The sequence below is a fragment of the Coregonus clupeaformis genome, chromosome 24 (assembly GCF_020615455.1).
Source record: "Coregonus clupeaformis isolate EN_2021a chromosome 24, ASM2061545v1, whole genome shotgun sequence".
In the NCBI taxonomy this organism is placed as follows: Eukaryota; Metazoa; Chordata; class Actinopteri; order Salmoniformes; family Salmonidae; genus Coregonus; species Coregonus clupeaformis.
The window spans coordinates 31,258,116-31,276,252 of record NC_059215.1 but is presented as its reverse complement, the minus strand read 5'-3'; positions in this window follow the sequence as shown (position 1 = coordinate 31,276,252).

Here is an 18,137-nt window from a genome sequence, read left to right as displayed (position 1 = left end):
AGACTGCCAAGTGACCATAATTCCACTAGGGGGACAGACAGTGAGGATCCATTCAGCCGTCACCTTGAGCCGGGTCAGCCGATGAGATGACTTGGATTCATGCACACACAACACAAAAAAATAAATAATTTCTGATTGTTATTCCTTCATATTTACAGACTGACTTCAGACAGCCTTTTTTTATGTTTCTGTAAACTCAGTGGTCAGTCTCCAGAGATCATGGAACATGTTTGTTTCTGGTAAAAGGGCTTCTTCAGCTTACCACTCCCTGGAAGCAACTGGTATTTTATCTGGGCAGGGAAAAGTTTTAACTTACTCTGAGTCTGTTACAGAGAATAAAGTCCTGCATGAGAAGAAAGTCTACCTCAACCTTTGATTTATCCATTTATAAGGCACACTAAAACAAAATGCTAACAGTTTACTACCTACTTATAAACCCATTAAAACACACAGTATAAGCCATATCTCTGTAAGGTCAAGAAAGAGCTTGAATAATTAAATATATGTTTGTTAAATATAGTGTAGAAAGTGCCAATATGACAACCCAATAATACCCATTATATTTAGTATCAGTGGTAAAAGTCAAGTGACCACCATGCATTTCAAAGATACACTATATATACAAAAGTATGTGGACACAAATTAGTGGATTCGGCTATTTCAGCCACACCCGTTGCTGACAGGTGTATTAAATCGAGCACACAGCCGTGCAATCTTCATAGACAAACATTGGCAGTAGAATGGCCTTACTGAAGAGCTCAGTTACTTTCAATGTGGCACCATCATAGGATGCCACATTTACATTTACATTTACATAATTTAGCAGACACTATTATCCACAACGACTTACAAATTGGTGCATTCAACTTATGATTCTTTTTATTTTTTTTTATTCCAGGTATTCCTTAAAGAGGTAGGGTTTCAAGTGAGCTTGTTCCACCATTGGGGTGCCAGAGCAGCGAATAGCTTTGACTGGGCTGAGCGGGAACTGTGCTTCCGTACAGGTAGGGGAGCTAGCAGGCCAGAGGTGGATGAACGTAGTGCCCTCAATTGGGTGTAGGGTCTGATCAGAGCCTGAAGGTAAGGAGGTGCCGTTCCCCTAACAGCTCCGTAGGCAAGCACCATGGTCTTGTAGTAGATGCGAGCCTCAACTGGAAGCCAGTGGAGTGTGCGGAGGAGCGGGGTGACATGAGAGAACTTGGGAAGGTTGAACACCAGACGGGCTGCAGCGTTCTGAATAAGTTGTTGGGGTTTAATGGCACAGGCAGGGAGCCCAGCCAACAGCGAGTTGCAGTAATCCAGACGGGAGATGACAAGTGCCTGGATTAGGACCTGTGCCGCTTTCTGTGTAAAGTAGGGTCGTACTCTGCAAATGTTGTAGAGCATGAACCTGCAGGATCGGGTCACCGCTTTGATGTTAGCGGAGAACGACAGGTTGTTGTCCAGGGTCACGCCAAGGTTCTTTGCACTCTGGGAGGAGGACACAATGGAGTTGTCAACCGTGATGGCGAGATCATGGAGCGGGCAGTCCTTCCCCGGGAGGAAGAGCAGCTCCGTCTTGCCGAGGTTCAGCTTGAGGTGGTGATCCGACATCTACACTGATATGTCTGCCAGACATGCAGAGATGCGATTCGCCACCTGGTTATCAGAAGGGGGAAAGGAGAAAATGAATTGTGTGCCGTCTGCGTAGCAATGATAGGAGAGACCATGTGAGGATATGACAGAGCCAAGTGACTTGGTGTATAGAGAGAATAGGAGAGGGCCTAGAACTGAGCCCTGGGGGACACCAGTGGTGAGAACACGTGGTGCGAAGACAGATTCTCGCCACGCCACCTGGTAGGAGCGACCTGTCAGGTAGGATGCAGTCCAAGAGTGAGCAGCGCCGGAGATGCCCAACTCGGAGAGGGTGGAGAGGAGGATCTGATGGGTCACAGTATCAAAGGCAGCGGATAGGTCTAGAAGGATAAGAGCAGAGGAGAGAGAGTTAGCTTTAGCAGTACGGAGAGCCTCCGTGACACAGAGAAGAGCAGTCTTAGTTGAATGACCAGTCTTGAAACCTGACTGGTTTGAATCAAGAAGGTAATTCTGAGAGAGATAGCAGGAGAGTTGGCTAGAGATGGCACGCTCAAGAGTTTTGGAGAGAAAAGAAAGAAGGGATACTGGTCTGTAGTTGTTGACATCGGAGGGATCGAGTGTAGGTTTTTTGAGGAGGGGTGCAACTCTCGCTCTCTTGAAGACAGAAGGGACATGGCCAGCGGTCAAGGATGAGTTGATGAGCGAGGTGAGGTAAGGGAGAAGGTCTCCGGAAATGGTCTGGAGAAGAAAGGAGGGGATAGGGTCAAGCGGGCAGGTTGTTGGGCGGCCGGCCGTCACAAGTCGCAATATTTCATCTGGAGAGAGAGGGGAGAAAGAAGTCAAAGCATAGGGTAGGGCAGTGTGAGCAGGACCAGCGGTGTCATTTGACTTAATAAATGAGGATCGGATGTCGTCAACCTTCTTTTCAAAATGGTTGACGAAGTCATCCACAGAGAGGGAGGAGGGAGGGGGAGGAGGAGGAGGATTCAGCAGGGAAGAGGTGGCAAAGAGCTTAGGGAGTCTAGTTTTCCTCCATTTCCACTCGGCTGCCCGGAGCCCTCTTCTGTGAGCTCGCAATGAGTCGTCAAGCCACGGAGCAGGAGGGGAGGACCAGGCCGGCCGGGAGGATAGGGGACATAGAGAGTCAAAAGATGCAGAAAGGGAGGAGAGGAGGGTTGAGGAGGCAGAATCAGGAGATCGGAGGGAGAAGGATTTAGCAGAGGGAAGAGATGATAGGATGGAAGAGGAGAGAGTAGCGGGAGAGAGAGAGCGAAGGTTGTGACGGCATATTACCATCTGAGTAGGGGCAGAGTGAGTAGTGTTGGAGGAGAGCGAGAGAGAAAAGGATACAAAGTAGTGGTCGGAGACTTGGAGGGGAGTTGCAGTAAGATTAGTAGAAGAACAGCATCTAGTAAAGATGAGGTCAAGCGTATTGCCTGCCTTGTGAGTAGGGGGGGACGGTGAGAGGGTGAGGTCAAAAGAGGAAAGGAGTGGAAAGAAGGACGCAGAGAGAAATGAGTCAAAGGTAGACGTAGGGAGGTTAAAGTCACCCAGAACTGTGAGGGGTGAGCCATCCTCAGGAAAGGAACTTATCAAGGCGTCAAGCTCATTGATGAACTCTCCAAGGGAACCTGGAGGGCGATAAATGACAAGGATGTTAAGCTTGAATGGGCTAGTGACTGTGACAGCATGGAATTCAAATGAGGAGATAGATAGATGGGTCAGGGGAAAAAGAGAGAATGTCCACTTGGGAGAGATGAGGATTCCTGTGCCACCGCCGCGCTGACCAGATGCTCTCGGGGTATGTGAGAACACATGGTCAGACAAGGAAAGAGCAGTAAGAGTAGCAGTGTTTTCAGTGGTAATCCATGTTTCCGTCAGCGCCAAGAAGTCGAGGGACTGGAGGGTAGCATAGGCTGAGATGAACTCTGCCTTGTTGGCTGCAGAACGGCAGTTCCAGAGGCTCCCCGAGACCTTGGAACTCCCATGGGTCGTGCGCGCAGGGACCACCAGATTAGAGTGGCAACAGCCACGTGGTGTGAAGCGTTTGTATGGCCTGTGCAGAGAGGAGAGAACAGGGATAGACAGACACAGTTGACAGGCTACAGAAAAAGGCTACAATAATACAAAGGAGATCGGAATGAAATTAACTAAACATCTGGGAAAGCGAGAGAGCGGGGCCTCCCTCACTTACGTTTCACTGAAACACTCAAATATAACTCTCCCAAATTCCACTTAAGAAATTATAATTGTTGTAAACTACAGCGGTTCAATGTTTTCTAGGAATCTAACTTAATTTATTCAGCTAGCTAACTTGGTACAGTATTCTTCCGTGAAAACCGTCCAGGGCACCGAATCCTATGATGCCATAGACAACTAGCATGCCAGCCTCCAATAACACGGTTTAGCACCAATACTCGGTTACAACAAACCACCAGTCTGTTAACACGCCAAGCAGATCATTTGTGTCCGTGTCTAACATTGTGTAAAGTTTTGTGTTAGTTTTGACAGTTTGAGTGAGTACGCCGTCAACTTATTCAGCCAGTTAGTTAGCTAGAATATTTAGCATACTAGCTAGCCATTGCTCTCTGCCAACGAACCAACCCCTCCTCCCACGGCACGAATTCCCTTGAACGACTCTGGTTACCAGTATGTAAAAACAAAACACAAATGTAGGTTATAACTTACCCTTAGTAGCTACTGTTAGCCAGTTAAGTGCAAAGCTAGCCACTGAATCGATTCAGCCAGTTCGCGTCTGTCCCAACGGAGAGAAAGCATCTCCAAATAGCAACCCTATAGGCTTGGCAGGCTAGCATTAGCACAGTTAGCTTAGTGTTAGCGTATACAGTAATAAAATAATAATACAACTATAAAATATATTACACTTGGATGAGGAGATGTCAGGGCCTGTTTAACAGAACCCAGATTAGTCCGTCGGACTGCCAGATGGTGAAGCGTGATTCATCACTCCAGAGAATGCCACCTTTCCAACAAGTCCGTTCATCAAATTTCTGCCCTGCTAGAGCTGCCCCGGTCAACTGTAAGTGCTGTTATTGTGAAGTGGAAACATCTAGGAGCAACAACGGCTCAGCCGCGAAGTGGTAGGCCAGACAAGCTCACAGAACGGGACCGCCGAGTGCTGAAGCGCGTAAAAATCGTCTATCCTCGGTTGCAACACTCACTACCACATTTCAAACTGCCTCTGGAAGCAACGTCAGCACAATAACTGTTTGTCGGGAGCTTCATGAAATGAGTTTGCATAGCCGAGCAGCCGCACACAATGCGCAATGCACAGATCACCATGCGCAATGCCAAGCGTCGGCTGGAGTGGTGTAAAGCTTGCCGCTTCACTATCTGGCAGTCCGACTGACAAATCTGGGTTTGGCGGATGCCAGGAGAACACTACCTGCCCGAATGCATAGTGCCAACTGTCAAATTTGGTGAAGGAGGAATAATAGTCTGGGGCTGTTTTTCATGGTTCGGGCTAGGCCCCTTAGTTCCAGTGAAGGGAAATCTTAACGCTACAGCATACAATGACATTCTAGACAATTCTGTGCTTCCAACTTTGTGGCAACAGTTTGGGGAAGGCCCTTTCCTGTTTCATCATGACAAAGCCCCCGTGCACAAAGCGAGGTCCATACAGAAATGGTTTGTCGATATTGGTGTGGAAGAACTTGACTGGCCTGCACAGAGCCCGGACCTCAACCCCATCAAAAACCTTTGGGATGAATTGGAACGCCGACTGTGAGCCAGGCCTAATCGCCCAACATCAGTGCCCGACCTCACTAATGCTCTTGTGGCTGAATGGAAGCAAGTCCCCACAGCAATGTTCCAACATCTAGTGGAAAGCCTTTCCAGAAGAGTGGAGGCTGTAATAGCAGCAAAGGGGGGACCAACTCCATATTAATACCCATGATTTTGGAATTAGATGTTCGACAAGCAGGTGTCCACATACTTGTGGTCATGTGGTGTATCTCCATGAGTCTTTGAGTATGTAGACTCTACTCTTCAGGGCCAATTGTCAGACAGTGAGAGGCGCTTACGGGGGACGATTGGGGTAAATACGTTCACACTGTGTGGCTTTCTAATGAAAGTATTAATTGAATGAACGGAGCGTGTTGTCTTGATCCTGGTCCCATGGGACCGTGAAATGAGCGGGGTGTGTGTGTGGGTCCGGCTGTGACGACTGAGTGGCAGGCCGCCCCGTAAGCACTTTTACACCACAGCCTAATTAAACCTCCACAGAATAACAGTCGCCTTATTAACGGCTCAACACCGGAGCCCGGCCATAACGCTAACGTGATCAATGGCCTTCATTAGTGAGTTCCAATAACGCTGCTCCTCCCTAACTAAGGATAAGGCGAAAATGCAGGGTGGTTGAAAGCTAATTTCGGGGAGTGGCAGTATGTTAAGTTTTGGGATGGTGTGTTTACATATTTATGGTAGCAGGGATGTGATCTAATGTATGTAGCGATGATGGTACTGATAGGTTGGAGGATGGGCACTGTTGAACCGACCGACCGATGACCGACGACCGACCCAACCTCTCCTCTCCTCTCCTCTCCTCTCCTCTCCCTCTCCTCTCCTCTCCTCTCCTCTCCTCTCCTCTCCTCTCCTCTCCTCTCCTCTCCTCTCCTCTCTTCTCTGTCTTAGGTCAGCCTTTGAGGGCATCTTCAAAGCGGTGAATGGTGCAGTGATTTCCTTTGGCTCTCTGGGCTGCTGCTGACACTCCTAAAGATCAGAGGTAACTGGGATATGCTCTTCCCATTCCCTCAGCAAAATCTAAATCGATTTATAATGTTCACTTTGGGGATTTATACTGTGTGTACATAAGCCTTTACGTTCAGTGTATGCATGTTTTTCCCTCCATCATAAAATGTGTAATTCATTTGTGGATACTAGATTTACGGATGGGCAGGCACATATTTCCCCAGATCCCCTAAGGGCGTCGTAGCTGACTCATGTCATATTTACTGTGTAATTGATTTTTAAACACACTCCTCTTTCCATCCCTCTATCCGCCGACATTGATCTCTTTTCTCGTCGCATACATCCCTCTCTATTCTCCTTTTTTTAAATAAGAAACAACAAGAAAGAAAGGCAGCATCTCTCTTTGTTTTATCCTCTCTATACTCCCTCTCCTATGTCCTGGAGGTACCTGAATGTAAATAAGGAGGGATGACTAGAGGGGCTGGATGACAGAGAGAAGGAGGAGAGAGGGACAGAGAGAGGTAGAAGACAGGAGGAGAGTGCAGGCACCAGTGGTTCACCTCTGGGAGTGATTGCCAGAGATCAGAAAGTGCCAGTGTGCAGAGCACTTCCTTGGGGGAGGAGCGAGGCATCGCTAATCAATCCATGGATGCATTGTAAAATCAATGCGCTGTATAATTAGGGCAATCCAAGGGTAAAAAAAAAACCCAGCTCTGCATTTTGCCTCCCTGCATGCAGTGAAACCTGGGTCTTTCCTGTAATAAGGACTTTACTCCATCACCTCCAAATGCAAGTTTTAATCTTTCATAGTCTAGGTCTTTCACATCATCTCTGGGGCTTATTTCTGTTCCCTTTCCCCTCCTCTGAATAGTAAGGATGCACCTCGTCATGGTGCTGCCTGCGCTGTTCATAAGGTGTCTTGGTGGCTGGCTTGCCCTGGTTTCCTCTCAGTGTGTAACATGCCCCCAGGTGAAGCTAATACCCTATCTAACCTCCTGGATCGCAGCTGAATTATTCACTCACTAACTTCTCACCAGGAGATGGGAGCAGCCAAAATGAATACACACCGCAATGCTACAGTAGTGAGTAGTGATGGGGAAAAAATCTATACTGTTACATATCGGGATATTAATTTTGAAGATATAATATTTTTGTGCTAGAGGGCTGTACCTACGCCAAAACTCCAGTATTTTTCCTTCATAGCTTGTTCTCCATTCTCTTTTTAAATACACTCCTGAGTGGCGCAGTGGTCTAAGGCACTGCATCGCAGTGCTAACTGTGCCACTAGAGATCCTGGTTCGAATCCAGGCTCTGTCGCAGCCGGCCGTGACCGGGAGACTCATGGGCGGAGCACAATTGGCCCAGCGTCGTCTAGGGTAGGGGAGGGAATGGCCGGCAGGGATGTAGCTCAGTTGATAGGGCATGGCGTTTGCAACACCAGGGTTGTGGGTTCGATTCCCACGGGGGGCCAGTATAAAAAATAAAAAATGTAATCACTAACTGTAAGTTGCTCTGGATAAGAGCGTCTGCTAAATGACTGTAATGTAATGTAAATAGGGAGTGTTACAGGAGGGGGTTGCTGTTCCGGAGTGACCGACAAGGTGTCCGACAACCTTAGGCACCTCCTCACTCACAGTCGGGGCTAATCATCATCCTATTGGTGTCACCTGTGTCTATCAGTTCACCTGTGTATTTATGCCCTCACTTCCCTGTGTTCCCTTGCTCAATTTTGTCTGCTAGTTTCTCTATGTCCAGCAGTACTATTCAGTGTCTGATCAGAGATGTATGTACAGGTACTTGAGAAGTGTTCTCCCTGTTTCAGTATTTCGTATTTTGGCTGTAAGACGGTTTTGGGAGACTTATTTGCTCCGCCTTTCTTTTATCGTGATAAGTCCGTTATTTTGTATTTTGGCATCGGGACCACCAGTAAAGATTCTTGTTACACCATCTCTGCCTACTGCCTACTGTATATCCTGCACCGCATCTGGGTCACACCTCACCCCGACCCTTACAGAAAACGAAGCCAATATGGACCCAGCGGAGGCAGCACAGTATCGGAGCGCATTGGCAACACAGGGAGCTATGCTGAACCAACACGACCGCAGCCAGCAGCAGCCCCAGCAGCTATGCTGAACCAGCCCCAGCAGCCGGTCTCCAGTCTCTCCTGCGACATCGCGGGAACCCCGCCTACCACCTCCGGAGAGGCAATGACGGATGTCCAGAGGGCTGCAGGGAATTCCTCACCCAGTGTTCCTTGGTATTCAGCCTACAACCCTCCTCCTTCCCGACGGAGCAGGGCCGGGTGGCCTACATCATCACTCTGTTGACGGGTCGGGCCCTTTCCTGGGCTACCGCGGAGTGGGAGAGCCAAACTCCGGCGTGCTCCTACTCCTACCAATTCACTTGGGAGCTGAGCAAGGTGTTCGACACCTCTCGGGTGGTGTCGGGGCATGAGGCCGGGAGGCGGATTACGGCCTGTCGGCAGGGTGACCATTTGGTGGCGGAACCGAAACCCCAACTCCAGAGACTCCCAGACTTTTCTCCCCGTCAGGATTCAGTGGGCCCACAGATTCTGGGGCCGCGGGAAACCTGATGGACGCGGAGCAGGCCCAAGGGTGGAGTGTTCCGTTACTCTCCCTCTCCGAGCTGGTTCCAGTCATGGGCCTGGACGGCCGGCCGTTGGGGTCGGGCTTCATCACCCGGCGCACTGTCAACGTGTGTTTTCAGGTGGCGGGGGTGGCTATGGGAGGATATCCAGTTTTTCATTGTGGACTCTCCGGAGTGTCCCCTCGTGCTCGGGCACCTCTGGCTGGTCGCCCACAAACCCCGGGTAGACAGGTCCACGGGGTGGCTCATCCTGGAGGGAGGCTCCGCACCCGTACTGTTCCAGTCTCCACTAACCACTCATCAGCCCAAACCACCGTCCCAGACCACCTACCAGTCCTCACCTCTTCCCCAGGTCCCGCACTCCGAACCGCCTACCGCCCTAGCGGCGGTTGCTACCGGGAGGATGGCGGCTACAGACTCCGTCACCGGCCCAGACCTGGCAGGCATTCCCCGTGAGTATTGGGATTTGGGGGGTAGATGTTTAGTAAGAGGCGTGCCAAGGGCCTACCTCCTCACAGGCCTTACAACTGCGCTATCGATCTCTTGCCGGGCGCCACGACCACACGAGGGCGATTGTTTTCCTTGTCCCGGCCGGAGAACCTGGCCATGAGGGCTTCTTCTTCGTGGGGAAAAAGGACGGTGGGCAGAGGCCATGCATTGATTACCGGGTGCTCAATGACATTGTGGTTAAGAACCGCTACCCACTCCCCCTGATGACAACGGCATTTGAGTCGTTGCAGGGAGCCCGGGTCTTCACCAAGCTGGACTTACGTAATGCCTACAACCTGGTGAAGATTCGGGAGGGGGACGAGTGGAAGACGGCTTTTACATTTACATTTACATTTTAGTCATTTAGCAGACGCTCTTATCCAGAGCGACGTACAGTTAGTGAGTGCATACATTTTCACATACTCAATGGGCATTATGAGTACCAAGTCATGCTGTTCGGTCTAGCCAACGCGCCTGCGGTGTTCGAGGCGTTGGTCAATGACGTGCTCCGGGACCTCCTCGACTACAGCGTCTTCGTGTATTTGGATGACATCCTATTATTTCCAAAGACATGAGTGAACACCAGCAGCACATTCAGCAGGTCCTCCAACGCCTTCTCCATCACCAGCTCTACGTCAAGGCGGAGAAGTGCATGTTCCACACGGAGACAGTCTCCTTCCTGGGGTTCATCGTCACCCAGGGGGACCTACGGATGGACCAAGCCAAGGTCAGCACGATACTGGATTGGCCCTAGCCCTCATCCCTCACGCAACTACAACGTTTTTTAGGGTTCGCTAATTTTTATAGCCGATTTATTCGCAATTTTAGCTCCCTAGCCGCTCCCCTGACAGCCCTCACTCAGACGAGCGTACGCTCCTTCGCCTGGACCCTGGAAGCGTGGAACGCATTTGATGCACTTAAGCAGCGCTTTACATTGGCCCCGGTCCTCGGGCATCCTGATCCGTCCCTGCCGTTAATTGTGGAGGTGGATGCTTCAGACGTTGTGGTGGGAGCAATCCTGTCCCAGCGTTTCCTCACGGACGGTAAGACTCACCCCTGCACATTTTTCTCCCGTCGGCTTCCCCGCCGGAGCAGAATTACGACGTGGGGAACCGTGAGCTGCTAGCGGTCAACCTCGCCCTGGGGGAGTGGAGGCATTGGCTAGAGGGGGCCGCCCATCCATTCGTCGTATGGGCTGACCACAAGAACTTAGCCTACATTCAGGGGGCCAAGAGGCTCAACTCGCGCCAGGCCAGGTGGGCGTTGTTCTTCACCAGGTTCCGGTTCACCATCTCATACCGTCCAGGGTTGAAAAACACCAAGCCTGACGCGCTCTCCCGGCAGTTCGACCCCGTGGACCTGGTGGAGAGGGACGACCCCATTGTCCCCAACGCCCTGATTGCTGCCCCAGTTTCGTGGGGAATTGATAGGCTGGTCAGAGCAGGAGGATGTACGTACCCAAGGCTGCGCGCACGCGACTGCTTCAGTTGGCGCACGCGTCCGACCTCACCAGCCATCCGGGGAGTGCCAGGACGTTGGAGTTCCTGCGTAGGAGGTTCTGGTGGCCATCTGCTGAGGGGGATACGCGCGCCTTCATGGCTGCTTGCCTGGTGTGCACGCGCATGAAGAGCTCACATCAGCCTGCGGCAGGGTTGCTCCGACCCCTGCCTAACCTCAAGTGCCCCTGGTCCCACATCTCACTGGATTTCATTTCCGCCCTACCCCCCTCTGATGGATACACAGTTATCCTGGTTGTTCTGGACCGGTTCTCGAAGGCTGCCCACTTCATTCCCCTTCCCAAACTCCTGTCGGCCCGGGAGACGGCTAAGTTGGTGGTGCAGCACGTTTTCTGGGTCCATGGCCTTCCCCAAGATGTGGTGTCGGATCGGGCCCTCAGTTCTTGGGGTCATAGGCAGCATTCCTCCTCCTCCAAACACGGCGAGTTGAGTTGATGCCAAAGAGCTCGATTTTGGTCTCATCTGACCACAACACTTTCACCCAGTTCTCCTCTGAATCATTCAGATGTTCATTGGCAAACTTTAGACGGCCCTGTATATGTGCTTTCTTGAGCAGGGGGACCTTGCGGGCGCTGCAGGATTTCAGTCCTTCACGGCGTAGTGTGTTACCAATTGTTTTCTTGGTGACTATGGTCCCAGCTGCCTTGAGATCAATGACAAGATCCTCCCGTGTAGTTCTGGGCTGATTCCTCATCGTTCTCATGATCATTGCAACTCCACGAGGTGAGATCTTGCATGGAGCCCCAGGCCGGGGGAGATTGACTGTTCTTTTGTGTTTCTTCCATTTGCGAATAATCGCACCAACTGTTGTCACCTTCTCACCAAGCTGCTTGCCGATGGTCTTGTAGCCCATTCCAGCCTTGTGTAGGTCTACAATCTTGTCCCTGACATCCTTGGAGAGCTCTTTGGTCTTGGCCATGGTGGAGAGTTTGGAATCTGATTGATTGATTGCTTCTGTGGACAGGTGTCTTTTATACAGGTAACAAGCTGAGATTAGGAGCACTCCCTTTAAGAGTGTGCTCCTAATCTCAGCTCGTTACCTGTATAAAAGACACCTGGGAGCCAGAAATCTTTCTGATTGAGAGGGGGTCAAATACTTATTTCCCTCATTAAAATGCAAATCAATTTATAACATTTTTGACATGCATTTTTCTGGATGTTTTTGTTGTTATTCTGTCTCTCACTGTTCAAATAAACCTACCATTAAAATTATAGACTGATCATTTCTTTGTCAGTGGGCAAACATACAAAATCAGCAGGAGATCAAATACTTTTTTCCCTCACTGTAGTATTTCGTATTTTGGCTGTCAGACGGTTTTTGGAGACTTATTTGCTCCGCCTTTCTTTTATCGTGATAAATCCGTTATTTTGAATTTTGGCTTCGGGACCACCAGTAAAGATACTTATTTCACCATCTCTGCCTACTGCCTACTGTATATCCTGCACCGCACCTGGGTCACACCTCACCCCAACCCTTACAAGGGAGCCAATTTGTTTTCAGCTCTTTTAATTCCATGACTGATCAAAACTTCATGGCTCTCTCTTGTCCCTCTGCAGCAGACATACAGTATGATGAGCAATATGTTTCGAACATCGAATCACAATAAAATCACAGTATCGAATCACAATACATATAGAAATGTGAGAATCCTATTACATATTGTATGAGCACATAAGTATCATGATAATATTGTATCGTGAGGTCCCTGGCAATTCCCAGCCCTAGTAGTGAGGAGATGTTTGTGTGTGTGTGTGTGTGTGTGTGTGTGTGTGTGTGTGTGTGTGTGTGTGTGTGTGTGTGTGTGTGTGTGTGTGTGTGTGTGTGTGTGCGTGCGTGCGTGAGTGCGTGTGTGTGTGCTGGCAGATTGAAATATATTTATTGGCAGGAGTTTTATAAGATGGTATTTTGTTCATACAGCAGATATTTACCATGGGTGCATCCATAATCCTCTCTCCCTAATTGTAATCCTTCTTGTTTCTCAAAGTTTGACTCAATAGGTCCAAACAAGCACATCCGCTGTAGAGCTTATCTCTGTGAGTTCAACAAATCCATATCTAGTGTGACAATGTGATAAATCTAATATCATTGACTGAAAATCAGTCTGCACCTAATGATAGTTGTTTAACACTATTTCCTAGTGCACTCTGCCAGGCGCCAGCAAGGCACAACATTATTGGCGGTGACAGTGGAATGATGTCTTTCTCACTGAATACCTATGAAGTCCTCTAGATGTCCATTAATGATAGATTTCACACGTATTAAAAACAGGGGCAACCGACCGCTAATCCATTACGAAAGGCGAGCAGGTCCTGAAACCCTTCCAAAGCCTCCCTGCCTCTTTCTCTCTCCCTCCCTCCACACACCCACAGTCCCCACTCATCCCTCTGTGTTTAATCACTGTAAGCGTTTTTCCATCCACCCCTCCTTTTATCCCTTCATCCCACCATTCACACAGATCACCACCACTCAAAGAGCAATCAGCTCCTCCCTAAAACTGAGACACCTGCTCTTCCCCTCTCACCTCCCTCCCTCCCTCCCTCCCTCCCTCCCTCCCTCCGCTGTTCTATCTGTATAGTACTTCCAAACAACTGCAGTCTCTTTGGCCAATATCATTGCAACAGCAATATGATGTCACAGTTTCTTTCCTGTTCCTTTCCAGTCTGTCCAGATGTGGACTAGTTTTCAGAGGTTATTTATTTACGTTATAAATGTTTTAGAACTTCTCTGGGTCTTTGCTGATATAGTGTAGTTGTTGTGTCATTGTAATGTTCCTGTGAGACCATTCCTGGCTACCTGCTCTGTCCAGGTTTATAGATTTCCAAGGATGTTACACATGAATTGCAGACTTGTCTGTCAAAGACCCTTTCATCTCCAGCTATAGTTGCAGTATCTCCCAGGTTGTAATGTCAGTCTTTATCCTCCCCTCTGCTATCATAGACAGACAATCTGCAATGCTGTTTCCCTCCCTTCCCGCTGCGTCTTTACTCCCTTCTCTCTATCCCTCTCATCATCTCCTCCATCCTCCCTTACACACACCTTTTGTTCATTTTACATTTACATTTGAGTCATTTAGCCACGTAAACCATGTATCACAGGCATAGTAAATACACTTTTCCTCAATAAAGTAGCCATCAGCAAAGTCAGAGCTAGAGGTGAGTTTTTTTCTTTCTTAATTTGTTATTAAGGGGGGTCAAGCTGAGGAGGGGTGATTATTTAAGATACTCTTTGAAGAGGTAGGGTCTGGGCTGAGGGCCAAGAGACCAGAGGTGGCAGAGCGAAGTGCTGAGGTTGGGGTGTAGGGTTTGAGCATCGTCTGAAGGTAGAGAGGTGCAGTCCTCCTGCGAGTTGCAGTAGTTCAGATGGGAGATGACAAGTGCCTGGATTAGGACCTGCGCCGATTCCTGTGTGAGGTAGGGTTGTACTCCATGGATGTTGTAGAGCATGAACCTGCAGGAGCGAGTCACTGCTTGGATGTTTGCAGAGAACGACAGGGTGTTGTCCAGGGTCACGCCAAGGTTCTTTTCACTCTGGGAGAGCGACACTGTGGAGTTGTCAACCGGGATGGAGATATCTGCCAGGCACGCAGAGATGTGTGTCACCACCTGGGTGTCAGAGGGGGGGAGGAGAAAAGTAGTTGAGACCACGTTAGGATATGACAGAGCCGATTGACTTGGTGTATAGAGAGAAGAGGGGAGGGCCTGGGGGACACCAGTAGTGAGAGTACGTGGTGCAAACACAGATCCTCTCCACGTCACCTGGTAGGAGCGGCCTGAGCTCACTAGTTGCTGGATTTTATCTGGAGAGAGAAGGGAGAAAGAGGTCAAGGCGTAGGGTAGTTCTGTGTGAGTAGGACCAGTGGACTCAATAGAATGAGTGAATGAGGAGCGGATGTCGTCAACCTTCTTTTCAAAGTGGTAGACAAAGTTGTCTGCAGAGAGGGAGAAGGGAGGGGGAGGGGGTGGAGGATTAAGGAGGGAGGAGAATGTGGAAAAGAGTTTCCTAGGGTAAGAGGTAGAAGCTTGAAATGTAGAGTGATATAAAGTGGCTTTAGCAGCATGTACAGAAGCAGAGAAGGTAGAAAGGAGGGAGTGAAAGGATGATAGGTCCTCTGGAAGTTTAGTTTTCCTCCATTTTTGCTCAGCTGCCCTCAGCCCTGTTCTGTAAGCTCGCAATGAGTCACTCAGCCACGGATCAGGAGGAGAGGGCCGAGATGGCCAGGAGGAAAGGGGACAGTGTGAGTCATAGGATGCGGAAAGGGAGGAGAGTATGGTTGAACAGGCAGAATCAGGAGACAAGAGGAAGAAGGATTTAGCAGAAGGGAGAGATGATAGGATAGAAGAGGAGAGAGTAACGGGAGAGAGAAAGTGAAGATTGCGACGGCGCATGACCATCTGGGTAGGGGCTGAGTGGCTAGGGTTGGAGGAGAGGGAGACAGAAAAGGAAACAAAGTAGTAATCAGAGACCTGGAGGGGGGTTGCAGTGAGATGAGTAAGCCAACAGCCTCTACTAAAGATGAGGTCAAGTGTATTGCCTGCGTTGTGAGTTGGAGGGTATTGGGAAAGGGTGAGGTCAAAAGAGGCAAGGAAGGGAAAGAGAGAGTTGGAAAGAAATTAATCGAAGGCAGATGTCGGGAGGTTGAAGTCACCAAGTACGAAGAGCGGTGAGCCATCATCAGGAAATGAGCTTATCAAGGTGTCAAGCTCATTGAGGAACTTTTCAAGGGCACCTGGTGGGCGATAGATGACAACAATGTTAAGCTTATGTGGACAAGTGACAGTGACAGCATGGAATTCAAATGAGGAGATGGACAGGTGAGAGGGAGAAAAGAGAAAATCTCCAGTTAGGAGAAATTAGTAGTCCTGTGCCACCACCGTGACAACCCAATGCTCTTGGACTATGAGAGAAAACGTAGTCAGATGAAGAGAGAGCAGCTGGAGTAGCAGTGTTCTCTGGGGTAATCCATAGATTCGTCAGGGCCAAAAAGTCAAGGGACTGAAGGACAGCATAGGCTGAGATGAACTCGGCAGTTCCAAATGCTGCCAGAGACCTGGAATTTCACATGGGTTGTGGAATGGGTCACACCCCAGCCCCACCCACCCAGCCACCCACCCAGCCCCCCTGCACTGTGTCTCAGCAACATGCATGGAAAAAGAGAGAATTTCAATTTTTACATGTAAAATGCTAGACTTATTTTTGCCTTGTGTATATTGTTATGTTTAAAAATACCTACATCTTGTTGCCAGGAAATGAGCAGACACATTTATTTCAGTGGTGCTGCTGTTAAAGTACCAACAGAGGGAGACTAAGAGCAATACTCAGACTAGCGGCACCAGCTACAGTATAGACCCTGTATGTCCTCAAACTTTTAAAACCCCTCATACTCTTTGTGTTTCTGTTTCACTCTAAATAGTAACATATCATATTATTTGTCTATTTAAAATGTATAGACTTTGAACTTCTAGGTCTTATATGAGCACCGTAAAAAAGTAATGATCTGTTAAGTATTTGTATAATCTTTTGCAGTAGACAAAGAAATGGGAAAGAGAAAAAGAGCTAGAAAGAGCATGTGTATGAGAGAGAGTAAGAGAGAGAGAGAGAGAGATAGAGAGAGAAAGAGAGAGAAAGAGAGAGAGGGATAGAGAGAGAGAGTGAGAGAGAGAGAGAGAGGAGAGAGTGAGAGAGAGAGAGAGAGGATTGAGAGTGAGAGAGAGGGAGATAAAGTGAGAGAGAGAGAGAGAGAGGGAGAGAGTGAGAGAGAGAGGGAGAGAGTGAGAGAGAAAGCGAGAAAGCGAGAGAAAGAGTGCTGACTACGGCCAACCAGCCAAGACGGCCACTCTCTGCCTGGCTTTTGGCTCGCAGCATTGATTCTTGGAGCTCAAGACCTGTCAGAGAAAGGGGGGGGGGGATTCTGTCCCCACACAACCTACCCTTCAGCCCTTGTAGGGGAGTCAGGGGTTGGTTGTCACACTTTTTACTCTAGTGTGTATTTCCCAGCACCAATATATCTTACAAGACTCTTTTCAATATTAGGAGAAAGACCAAGGTAGGTCTTTGGTTTAAAGGGGGACCATTTTTATTCATTATAAGCCATCAAACAGACTCTGTCCTCTTCTGACAGTAAGCCCCATCGCAGGGTTGGATGCCACACACTATGGGGTTGGTTGTCACAATGTTTGCTAGTAGCTTATTCCTTTTGTAACAGAAAATGAAGCGTTGAACGATATTCCTAACAAAATTCAGCCTTTTATGCCTTGACAATAACATACAACATTTTGAGTAAATTTTTGTGTATATGAATGTGTTTGCACACGCATGTGAGTGTGTGTGGGTGTGACAGAAATGTGTGTAAGAGAGAGGCAATGAAGGGAGCTCTTTATAGCACAAGCACAAAAGAGCTTGGGATGTATTGTATACTGAGAGTGTACCTGCAATGTCCCCGAACAATATGGTTACAATGGGTTTGATTGTTTTCCTGGATACCCATCCACATGGCTCCAGCCAAACTGATGTTTCTTCTAGAATGCGCACACAATCTGACCATTCTGACCTATGAGTTGGGCCAGAGCACATTATGTTATCACATTTGATTCTCTGCTTGGTTAGATTTGTTAGAGACAAGCCAATCACTGATACATTTGTTTTGCCTCTCAATTTGAAGCCAGAAATGACTTCTAGTATGGCAGATTCAGACTGAATACAGTTGAAGTCGGAAGTTTACATACGCCTTAGCCAAATACATTTAAACTCAGTTTGTCACAATTCCTGACATTTAATCCTAGTAAAAATTCCCTGTCTTAGGTCAGTTAAGATCACCACTTTATTTTAAGAATGTGAAATATCAGAATAATAGTAGAGAGAAATGATTTATTTCAGCTTTTAATTTATTTAATCACATTCCCAGTGGGTCAGAAGTTTACATACACTCAATTAGTATATGGTAGCATTGCCTTTAAATTGTTTAACTTGGGTCAAACTTTTCGGGTAGCCTTCCACAAGCTTCCCACAATAAGTTGGGTGTATTTTGGCCCATTCCTCCTGACAGAGCTGGTGTAACTGAGTCAGGTTTGTAGGCCTCCTTGCTCGCACACGCTTTTTCAGTTCTGCCCACACATTTTCTATAGGAATGAGGTCAGGGCTTTCAGATGGCCACTCCAATACCTTGACTTTGTTGTCCTTAAGCCATTTTGCCACAACTTTGGAAGTATGCTTGGGGTCATTGTCCATTTGGAAGACCCATT